Source organism: Pecten maximus, chromosome 1, assembly GCF_902652985.1.
Source record: "Pecten maximus chromosome 1, xPecMax1.1, whole genome shotgun sequence".
NCBI lineage: Eukaryota > Metazoa > Mollusca > Bivalvia > Pectinida > Pectinidae > Pecten > Pecten maximus.
The window spans coordinates 17,567,787-17,580,925 of record NC_047015.1 but is presented as its reverse complement, the minus strand read 5'-3'; the positions used below and the strand labels follow the sequence as shown (position 1 = coordinate 17,580,925).

At 41.7% G+C, this 13,139-nt stretch overlaps 1 protein-coding gene across 1 annotated transcript in view; it reads right to left on the bottom strand.

Annotated features, from left to right (window-relative positions):
* Window positions 1-297: 297 nt before the first annotated feature.
* Window positions 298-13,139, bottom strand: part of LOC117326673 (zinc transporter ZIP11-like) — a 45,898-nt gene continuing 33,056 nt past the window's right edge. The window contains exon 10 of the mRNA XM_033883401.1: window positions 298-474. The gene's annotated coding sequence lies outside the window, so the exon portion shown is untranslated. The remainder of the gene's footprint in view (window positions 475-13,139) is intronic.

The window sequence follows — 13,139 nt, the reverse complement described above, 5'->3', positions numbered from 1 at the left end:
CTTATTACTGTAATACAGTGAGGACAGTTTACCTTATATCTCTCGTCTTATTACTGTAATACAGTGAGGACAGTTTACCTTATATCTCTCGTCTTATTACTGTAATACAGTGAGGACAGTTTACCTTATATCTCTCGTCTTATTACTGTAATACAGTGATGACAGTTTACCTTATATCTCTCGTCTTATTACTGTAATACAGTGAGGACAGTTTTACTTATTAATTTATGGTGAAGAAATGGAGATATTTTTGATTCAGAGATTATGAACTGTGATAAGAATAGATAAGAAAACAGCATCAATGAAATAGTTTTATTATTTCGAAATACAAATAATGAACAGATCTAAATATATCAATGACATAAATCCATATACATCTGGTATTGAAGGCACTTTGTTGTCATGTTGTACGTGTTTGTTGTGTGTAAGGTTTCCTTGCAGCTGTTTTGTCACAGGAATGTATCTTTATAATTTCTGAAATCAAAATAAACAATGATTGTCATAAAACAGTGAAATACTGTTATAAAATATATGTGCCATTAAATCAGTAAAACATTTATACAGATAAGCTATGTAACAAAAGTTGTAATAAGGATATGTCACAGTGTAATGATCTATTACAGTATAAGGATCTGTCACAGTGTAATGATCGGTCACAGTGTAATGATCTGTCACAGTGTAATGATCTGACACAGTGTAATGATCTGTCACAGTGTAAGGATCTGTCACAGTGTAATGATCTGTCACAGTGTAATGATCTGTCATAGTCTGTCACAACGTAATGATCTAACACAGTGTAATGACCTGTCATAGTGTAATGATCTGACATAGTGTAAGAATCTGACATAGTGTAATGATATGTCACAGTGTAATGATCTGACAGTGTAAGGATCTGACATATTGTAATGATATGTCACAGTGTAATGATCTGACACAGAGTAAGGATCTGTAAGGATCTGTCATAGTGTAATGACCTGTCACAGTATAATGATCTGTCACAGTGTAATGATTTGTCACAGTGTAATGATATGTCACAGTGTAATGATCTATCACAGTGTAATGATCTGACACAGTGTTAAGATGTGTCACAGTGTAATGATCTGTCATAGTCTGTCACAACGTAATGATCTGACATAGTGTAATGATCTGACACAGTGTTAAGATTTGTCACAGTGTAATGATCTGACACCGCGTAATGATCTGTCACAGTGTAATGATCTGACACCGTGTAATGATCTGACACAGTGTAATGATCTGACATAGTGTAATGATCTGTCACAGTGTAATGATCTGTCACAGTGTAATGATCTGACATAGTGTAATGATCTGACATAGTGTAATGATCTGTCATAGTGTAATGACCTGTCACAGTATAATGATCTGTCACAGTGTAATGATCTGTCACAGTGTAATGATATGTCACAGTGTAATGATCTGACAGTGTAAGGATCTGACATATTGTAATGATATGTCACAGTGTAATGATCTGACACAGAGTAAGGATCTGTAAGGATCTGTCATAGTGTAATGACCTGTCACAGTATAATGATCTGTCACAGTGTAATGATTTGTCACAGTGTAATGATATGTCACAGTGTAATGATCTATCACAGTGTAATGATCTGACACAGTGTTAAGATGTGTCACAGTGTAATGATCTGTCATAGTCTGTCACAACGTAATGATCTGACATAGTGTAATGATCTGACACAGTGTTAAGATTTGTCACAGTGTAATGATCTGACACCGCGTAATGATCTGTCACAGTGTAATGATCTGACACCGTGTAATGATCTGACACAGTGTAATGATCTGACATAGTGTAATGATCTGTCACAGTGTAATGATCTGTCACAGTGTAATGATCTGACATAGTGTAATGATCTGACATAGTGTAATGATCTGTCATAGTGTAATGACCTGTCACAGTATAATGATCTGTCACAGTGTAATGATCTGTCACAGTGTAATGATATGTCACAGTGTAATGATCTATCACAGTGTTATGATCTGACACAGTGTTAAGATGTGTCACAGTGTAATGATCTGTCATAGTCTGTCACAACGTAATGATCTGACATAGTGTAATGATCTGACACAGTGTTAAGATGTGTCACAGTGTAATGATCTGACACCGTGTAATGATCTGTCACAGTGTAATGATCTGACACCGTGTAATGATATGACACAGTGTAATGATCTGACATAGTGTAATGTTCTGTCACAGTGTAATGATCTGTCATAGTGTAATGATCTGACATAGTGTAATGATCTGACATAGTGTAATGATCTGTCACAGTGTAATGATCTGACATAGTGTAATGATCTGACATAGTGTAAGGGTCTGACATAGTGTAAGGATCTGAAATAGTGTAATGATCTGTCACAGTGTAATGATCTGTCACAGTGTAATGATCTGACATAGTGTAATGATCTGCCACAGTGTAATGATCTGTCACAGTGTAATGACCTGTCACAGTGTAATGATCTGACATAGTGTAATGATCTGCCACAGTGTAATGACCTGTCACAGTGTAATGATCTGTCAGCTGTAATGATCTGTCAGCTGTAATGATGTACACATGGTAAGGTCCCTTGTGATGAGCTGTCCCAGTGTAATGATCCATTATGGTGTAAAGATATGTCACTGTGATCACTGATGTGTAAAGACCATGGTTTGATGTGTCACGTTGTAACAATCACTCACAGTAAGGACCTTGACAATGATATGGTACCATTAATAGTTTTGACATAGTGTAGGAAACAAAAATATATTAGAATCTTTTATAGATACCCTATATGGCTGATATTGCTGGCAATAATGAATCTTCATTTGTGCTGAACATCATAAAACACAAATCATTTCAAAAGCATGACGTCAGTGATGATTATAGATGATACAGGCTAAAGTTGTTCTAGTTCTATACATAGACACTTCATTATGGGAGACTGGAACTCGTACATACAGTATCAACAAAAGATTAATGGGAGATCAAAGGGGATAAGACAGGTATGACACGATAACTACATAAAAACGGTAATGAGAGGAGGAAAAGAAAAGTGGTAATAGGACATACAGCTGTGAGAGGGTGGGGGTAAGGAAAAGTGGTAATAGGACATACAGCTGTGAGAGGGTGGGGGTAAGGAAAAGTGGTAATAGGACATACAGCTGTGAGAGGGTGGGGGTAAGGAAAAGTGGTAATAGGACATACAACTGTGAGAGGGTGGGGGGTAAGGAAAAGTGGTAATAGGACATACAGCTGTGAGAGGGTGGGGTAAGGAAAAGTGGTAATATGACATACAGCTGTGAGAGGGTGGGGGTAAGGAAAAGTGGTAATAGGACATACAACTGTGAGAGGGTGGGGGTAAGGAAAAGTGGTAATAGGACATACAGCTGTGAGAGGGTGGGGGTAAGGAAAAGTGGTAATAGGACATACAGCTGTGAGAGGGTGGGGGTAAGGAAAAGTGGTAACAGGACATACAGCTGTGAGAGGGTGGGGGTAAGGAAAAGTGGTAATAGGACATACAACTGTGAGAGGGTGGGGGTAAGGAAAAGTGGTAACAGGAAAGACAACTGTGAGAGGGTGGGGGTAAGAGAAAGTGGTAACAGGAAAGACAACTGTGAGAGGGTGGGGTAAGGAAAAGTGGTAATATGACATACAGCTGTGAGAGGGTGGGGGTAAGGAAAAGTGGTAATAGGACATGGCCGACGGACGCCAAGCCAAAGTATCAGGTCACTTGTCCTTTGGGCAGGTGAACTCAAAATTAAAAGGTGAAATAGTCAAATCAAAATGACTCTTAGGGGAACAACTATATAAAATGATTATAAGTTTCAAAGAAATGAATATCAATGGAAAGCTTATGCTGGATAGACTAATGGACAAGGCCATACCGTAATACTTCCATCAAATTTGACATGCACATGAAAAATAGATACCTACAACAAAACCTAAGGGGGAATTTTGTTTCCAAAGTTTAGTTAAAGCACAACATTAGATTATTAAAAACAACATGGTTTTGAGTACATGTGTATGTAGATAGTCAGTAACGTGATGGATCATGATAAAGCTGATTATTTTACAAAATCTTATTGAATTGGGAACCATTCCCATAATGTGCCAGTTACCAGTGGGAGTTGTTGGCTCTAGGTACCACAGCAACGTGAATCATCTTCACATTTATCAACTAAACCATCTACTACCTGTTCCTAACACACCTAGTGGCTATATCAAGACTGAACCACAATCATAAAAATAAAGTTATATCGCACACAAACTAATATGTGTGAATATTCAAATGTCAATAAATATATGTTACTAAACTAAGAGTTATAAAGCACTTTTAATCTTCAGCTTCCGGCGATTTACATCCCTACACTCGTTACTTTACTACGGGTATGAACACCTGATGTCTTGGTAGTAGAGCAGTTTTAAATCAAGGCATCACAACCGATACAAATCCCCTCACGGGCCAAGTACACCAACCAGTATATCATGTAAATGTCTTCAGGCAAACTGGTTCGAATATTCTCATACTTGACCAATTATATAAAGATTGATTAAAATCCATTAAAAATGAAGTCGTTAGGATGCTTACAATGATATTTTTTATAAATAGTGAAGGTGACCCTGTCTTTAAAATACTCATGATGAGAGAACAGCTTATAATATAGGAGACAAAACAGGGATGATATAATGAGACATGATATACTGAGACAGACTGGAGATGGTATACTGAGACAGACTAGTGATGATATACTGAGACAGACTAGTGATGATATACTGAGACAGACTAGAGATGATATACTGAGACAGACCAGAGATGATATACTCAGACAGACTAGTGATGATATACTCAGACAGACTAGTGATGATATACTGAGACAGACTAGTGATGATATACTGAGACAGACTAGTGATGATATACTGAGACAGACTAGAGATGATATACTGAGACAGACCAGAGATGATATACTCAGACAGACCAGTGATGATATACTCAGACAGACCAGACATGATATACTGAGACAGACTAGTGATGATATACTGAGACAGACTAGTGATGATATACTGAGACAGACTAGAGATGATATACTGAGACAGACTAGAGATGATATACTGAGACAGACTAGAGATGATATACTGAGACAGACTAGTGATGATGATATACTGAGACAGACTAGTGATGATATACTGAGACAAAACATGATTGATTTTGAAACATTGTGTTGCAGTTTCAATTTAGATGCCAATATAAAGATGACACCTTAGACATGCCAATATAAATATGACACCTTAGACATAATATAAATATGACACCTTAGACATACCAGAACTTGTCAGTGATATATGGGGTGAGGCAAAAAATTCAATTCATACATAAAATATATGTGAACACATGTTTAATGCATTGTTATTACTGCAACACAATTGGGCCATTTGAATGCCCTTCATCATTACTCAATGACCCTTATACACTGGTTTATGCTATTACTGTATCAAGTTGGTTAGGTTTAAACTCCACCAATTAGAGGTGTTACATAAATACAGCTGTCCAAAGCCTTAACAGCTTAACCAGTGTATAATCAAGGACAACTCTGTAAATTTGATAATATTTTTGTTACGATCAGTATTAATAAATAATTTGAATTCTTTTACAAAACGTTTTAGCTGTGAATTTCAATATTATTATCCAAATATTACATTCAGAATTTAAACAGATTTGCTTTACAAACTACAAGAGCTTTAAAGAGCTGAACCCTAAAGGCAAGTTTTCTGCATTAGGTATTGTTACAGGAATGCTAAAGCACATGTTTATCATCAGATATTGTTTTGATAGCAGTTATTGATGATTTAGATAAAGTCTGACAGGATACAACCAAACAGTAACAGACAGGATACAGCCAAACAGTCACATACAGGATACAGCCAGACAGTTACAGCCAGACAGTCATAGACAGGATACAGCTAAACAGTCACAGACAGGATACAGGCAGGCAGTCAGAGACAGGATACAGCCAGACAGTCAGAGACAGAAGAAGTCAATACAGTTACAGACAGGATTCAGCCAGGCTGTCACAGACAGGATACAGCCAGACAGTCATCGACCGGATTAAGGCTGGCAGTCATAGACAGGATATAGACAGACTGTCACAGATAGGATACAGTCAGACAGTCATAGACAGGATACAGCCAGACAGTCATAGACTGGATACAGTCAGACAGTTACAGACAGGATACAGTCAGACAGTCACAGACTGGATACAGCCAGACAGTCATAGACTGGATACAGTCAGACAGTTACAGACAGGATACAGTCAGACAGTCACACACAGGATACAGTCAGACAGTCACAGACAGGATACAGTCAGACAGTCACACACAGGATACAGTCAGACAGACACAGACAGGATACAGCCAGACAGTCTTAGACAGGATACAGCCAGACAGTCACAGACAGGATACAGTCAGACAGTCACATACAGGATACAGTCAGACAGTCACAGACAGGATACAGTCAGACAGTCATAGACTGGATACAGTCAGACAGTCACAGACAGGATACAGTCAGACAGTCACATACAGGATACAGTCAGACAGTCATAGACTGGATACAGTCAGACAGGATACAGCCAGACAGGATACAGCCAGACAGTCATAGACTGGATACAGTCAGACAGTAACATACAGGATACAGTCAGACAGTCACAGACAGGATACAGCCAGACAGTCACAGACAGGATACAGTCACAGACAGGATACAGTCAGACAGTCACAAATAGAATACAGCCAGAAAGTCATAGACAGGATACAGTCAGACAGTCACAGACAGGATACAGTCAAACAGTCACAGACAGGATACAGTCAGACAGGATACAGTCAGACAGGAAACAGCCAGACAGTCACAGACAGGATACAGTCAGACAGGATACAGCCAGACAGTCATAGACAGGATACAGTCAGACAGTAACATACAGGATACAGTCAGACAGTAACAGACAGGATACAGCCAGACAGGATACAGTCAGACAGGATACAGCCAGACAGTCACAGACAGGATACAGTCAGACAGTGTCATAGACTGGATACAGTCAGACAGGATACAGCCAGACAGGATACAGTCAGACAGTCACAGACAGGATACAGTCAGACAGTCACAGACAGGATACAGTCAGACAGTCACAGACAGGATACAGCCAGACAGGATACAGTCAGACAGTCACAGACAGGATACAGTCAGACAGTCACAGACAGGATACAGTCAGACAGTCACAGACAGGATACAGCCAGACAGGATACAGTCAGACAGGATACAGTCAGACAGGATACAGCCAGACAGTCATAGACAGGATACAGTCAGACAGTAACATACAGGATACAGTCAGACAGTAACAGACAGGATACAGCCAGACAGGATACAGTCAGACAGTCACACACAGGATACAGCCAGACATTCACAGACAGGATACAGTCAGACAGTCACAGACAGGATACAGTCAGACAGTCACAGACAGGATACATTCAGACAGTCACAGATAGGATACAGTCAGACAGTCATAGACTGGATACAGTCAGACAGGATACAGTCAGACAGTCAAAGACAGGATACAGTCAGACAGTCACAGACAGGATACAGTCAGACAGTAACAGACAGGATACAGTCAGACAGTCATAGACAGGATACAGTCAGACAGTCACAGATAGGATACAGTCAGACAGTCATTGACTGGATACAGTCAGACAGTCATTGACTGGATACAGTCAGACAGGATACAGTCAGAAAGTCATAGACAGGATACAGTCAGACAGGATACAGCCAGACAGGATACAGCCAGACAGTCACAGACAGGATACAGTCAGACAGTAACAGACAGGATACAGTCAGACAGGATACAGCCAGACAGGATACAGTCAGACAGGATACAGTCAGACAGTGTCATAGACTGGATACAGTCAGACAGGATACAGTCAGACAGTCACAGACAGGATACAGTCAGACAGGATACAGCCAGACAGGATACAGTCAGACAGGATACAGTCAGACAGGATACAGCCAGACAGTGTCATAGACTGGATACAGTCAGACAGTCAAAGACAGGATGCAGTCAGACAGTCACAGACAGGATATTGTCAGACAGTCATAGACTGGATACTGCCAGACAGTCACGGACAGGATACAGCAAGCCAGCCAGTCAGAGAGTAACATACAGGATACAGTCAGACAGTCACAGATAGGATACAGTCATACAGTCACAGACAGGATACAGCCAGACAGTGACAGACTGGATACAGTCAGACAGTCAAAGACAGGATACAGCCAGACAGTCATAGACTGGATACAGTCAGACAGTCACAGACAGGATACAGCCAGACAGTCACAGACAGGATACAGCCAGACAGTCACAGACAGGATACAGCCAGACAGTCATAGACTGGATACAGTCAGACAGTCTAAGACATGATACAGGCTGACAGTCAGTTATAGGAGGACACAGTCAGACAGTTAAAGGAGGACACAGACAGACAGTTAAAGGAGGAAACAGACAGTTATAGGAGGACACAGTTAGACAGTTATAGGAGGACACAGACAGTTACAGGAGGACACAGACAGACAGTTATAGGAGGACACAGTCAGACAGTTATAGGAGGACACAGTCAGACAGTTATAGGAGGACACAGTCAGACAGTTATAGGGGGACACAGTCAGACAGTTATAGGACACAGACCATCATCAAAAGAATTAGAAAGACTTAATTATTTTTCAGAATCAGAGCAGTTTGACTAAGAGCCAGCCAGACATGGGCTGATAGAGGTACAGATGTGATTCCCACCTCATCTTACTAGATGTTGCCATTGATGTGTACAACAGGTACATTAAATCTCACTACATTTTATGTGTGGATCCAATGCAGTTGAGGTGGAGGCACATGAATCTTATAGTTATAGGAGGACACAGTCAGACAGTTATAGGAGGACACAGTCAGACAGTTATAGGAGGACACAGTCTGACAGTTATAGGAGGACACAGACAGTTATAGGAGGACACAGTCTGACAGTTATAGGAGGACACAGTCAGTTATAGGAGGACACAGACAGACAGTTATAGGAGGACACAGACAGACAGTTATAGGAGGACACAGTCAGACAGTTATAGGACAGAGACAGTTATAGGAGGACACAGTCAGACAGTTATAGGAGGACACAGTCAGACAGTTATAGGAGGACACAGTCTGACAGTTATAGGAGGACACAGACAGTTATAGGAGGACACAGTCAGACAGTTAAAGGAGGACACAGTCAGACAGTTATAGGAGGACACAGTCAGACAGTTAAAGGAGGACCCAGACAGACAGTTATAGGGGGACACAGTCAGACAATTAAAGGAGGACACAGTCAGACAGTTATAGGAGGACACAGTCAGACAGTTAAAGGAGGACCCAGACAGACAGTTATAGGAGGACACAGACAGTTATAGGAGGACACTGTCAGACAGTTAAAGGAGGACCCAGACAGTTATAGGAGGACACAGACAGACAGTTATAGGAGGACACAGACAGACAGTTATAGGAGGACACAGTCAGACAGTTATAGGAGGACACAGTCAGACAGTTATAGGAGGACACAGACAGTTATAGGAGGACACAGACAGTTATAGGAGGACACAGACAGACAGTTATAGGAGGACACAGACAGACAGTTATAGGAGGACACATTCAGACAGTTATAGGACAGAGACAGTTATAGGAGGACACAGTCAGACAGTTATAGGAGGACACAGTCTGACAGTTATAGGAGGACACAGACAGTTATAGGAGGACACAGTCAGACAGTTAAAGGAGGACACAGTCAGACAGTTATAGGAGGACACAGTCAGACAGTTAAAGGAGGACCCAGACAGACAGTTATAGGGGGACACAGTCAGACAGTTAAAGGAGGACACAGTCAGACAGTTATAGGAGGACACAGTCAGACAGTTAAAGGAGGACCCAGACAGACAGTTATAGGAGGACACAGACAGTTATAGGAGGACACAGTCAGACAGTTAAAGGACGACCCAGACAGACAGTTATAGGAGGACACAGACAGTTATAGGAGGACACAGTCAGACAGTTATAGGAGGACACAGACAGTTATAGGAGGACACAGTCAGACAGTTATAGGAGGACACAGTCAGACAGTTATAGGACACAGTCAAACAGTTATAGGACAGAGACAGTTATAGGAGGACACAGACAGACAGTTAAAGGAGGACACAGTCAGACAGTTAAAGGAGGACACAGTCAGACAGTTATAGGAGGACACAGACAGTTAAAGGAGGACACAGTCTGACAGTTATAGGAGGACACAGACAGTTATAGGAGGACACAGTCAGACAGTTATAGGACACAGTCAGACAGTTATAGGACAGAGACAGTTATAGGAGGACACAGACAGACAGTTAAAGGAGGACACAGTCAGACAGTTAAAGGAGGACACAGTCAGACAGTTATAGGAGGACACAGACAGTTAAAGGAGGACACAGTCTGACAGTTATAGGAGGACACAGACAGTTATAGGAGGACACAGACAGACAGTTATAGGAGGACACAGTCAGACAGTTATAGGAGGACACAGTCAGACAGTTTTAGGACACAAACAGTTATAGGAGGACACAGTCAGACAGTTATAGGAGGACACAGACAGACAGTTATAGGAGGACACAGTCAGACAGTTATAGGACACAAACAGTTATAGGAGGACACAGACAGACAGTTATAGGAGGACACAGTCAGACAGTTAGAGGAGGATACAGTCAGACAGTTATAGGAGGACACAGACAGACAGTTATAGGACACAAACAGTTATAGGAGGACACAGTCAGACAGTTATAGGAGGACACAGTCAGACAGTTATAGGAGGACACAGTCAGACAGTTATAGGAGGACACAGACAGTTATAGGAGGACACAGTCAGACAGTTATAGGAGGACACAGACAGGTATAGGAGGACACAGTCAGACAGTTATAGGAGGACACAGTCAGACAGTTATAGGAGGACACAGACAGACAGTTATAGGAGGACACAGTCTGACAGTTATAGGAGGACACAGACAGTTATAGGAGGACACAGACAGTTATAGGACACAAACAGTTATAGGAGGACACAGACAGTTATAGGAGGACACAGTCAGACAGTTATAGGAGGACACAGTCAGACAGTTATAGGAGGACAGAGTCAGACAGTTATAGGAGGACACAGTCTGACAGTTATAGGAGGACACAGACAGACAGTTATAGGAGGACACAGTCAGACAGTTATAGGAGGACACAGTCAGACAGTTATAGGACACAGACAGTTATAGGAGGACATAGTCAGACAGTTATAGGAGGACACAGTCAGACAGTTATAGGAGGACACAGTCAGACAGTTATAGAGGATACAGACAGTTATAGGAGGACACAGTCAGACAGTTATAGGAGGACACAGTCAGACAGTTATAGGAGACACAGTCAGACAGTTATAGGAGGACACAGTCAGACAGTTATAGGAGGACACAGTCAGACAGTTATAGGAGGACACAGTCTGACAGTTATAGGAGGACACAGACAGACAGTTATAGGAGGACACAGTCAGACAGTTATAGGAGGACACAGTCAGACAGTTATAGGACACAGACAGTTATAGGAGGACACAGTCAGACAGTTATAGGAGGACACAGACAGTTATAGGAGGACACAGACAGACAGTTATAGGAGGACACAGACAGACAGTTATAGGAGGACACAGTCAGACAGTTATAGGACAGAGACAGTTATAGGAGGACACAGTCAGACAGTTATAGGAGGACACAGTCAGACAGTTATAGGAGGACACAGTCTGACAGTTATAGGAGGACACAGACAGTTATAGGAGGACACAGTCAGACAGTTAAAGGAGGACACAGTCAGACAGTTATAGGAGGACACAGTCAGACAGTTAAAGGAGGACCCAGACAGACAGTTATAGGGGGACACAGTCAGACAGTTAAAGGAGGACACAGTCAGACAGTTATAGGAGGACACAGTCAGACAGTTAAAGGAGGACCCAGACAGACAGTTATAGGAGGACACAGACAGTTATAGGAGGACACAGTCAGACAGTTAAAGGAGGACCCAGACAGACAGTTATAGGAGGACACAGACAGTTATAGGAGGACACAGTCAGACAGTTATAGGAGGACACAGACAGTTATAGGAGGACACAGTCAGACAGTTATAGGAGGACACAGTCAGACAGTTATAGGACACAGTCAGACAGTTATAGGACAGAGACAGTTATAGGAGGACACAGACAGACAGTTAAAGGAGGACACAGTCAGACAGTTAAAGGAGGACACAGTCAGACAGTTATAGGAGGACACAGACAGTTAAAGGAGGACACAGTCTGACAGTTATAGGAGGACACAGACAGTTATAGGAGGACACAGACAGACAGTTATAGGAGGACACAGTCAGACAGTTTTAGGACACAAACAGTTATAGGAGGACACAGTCAGACAGTTATAGGAAGACACAGACAGACAGTTATAGGAGGACACAGTCAGACAGTTATAGGACAGAGACAGTTATAGGAGGACACAGACAGACAGTTAAAGGAGGACACAGTCAGACAGTTAAAGGAGGACACAGTCAGACAGTTATAGGAGGACACAGACAGTTATAGGAGGACACAGACAGACAGTTATAGGAGGACACAGTCAGACAGTTAGAGGAGGACACAGTCAGACAGTTATAGAAGGACACAGACAGACAGTTATAGGACACAAACAGTTATAGGAGGACACAGCCAGACAGTTATAGGAGGACACAGTCAGACAGTTATAGGAGGACACAGACAGACAGTTATAGGAGGACACAGACAGACAGTTATAGGAGGACACAGTCTGACAGTTATAGGAGGACACAGACAGTTATAGGAGGACACAGTCAGACAGTTATAGGAGGACACAGCCAGACAGTTATAGGAGGACACAGACAGTTATAGGAGGACACAGTCAGACAGTTATAGGAGGACACAGTCTGACAGTTATAGGAGGACACAGACAGTTATAGGAGGACACAGTCAGACAGTTATAGGAGGACACAGACAGACAGTTATAGGAGGACACAGTCAGACAGTTAT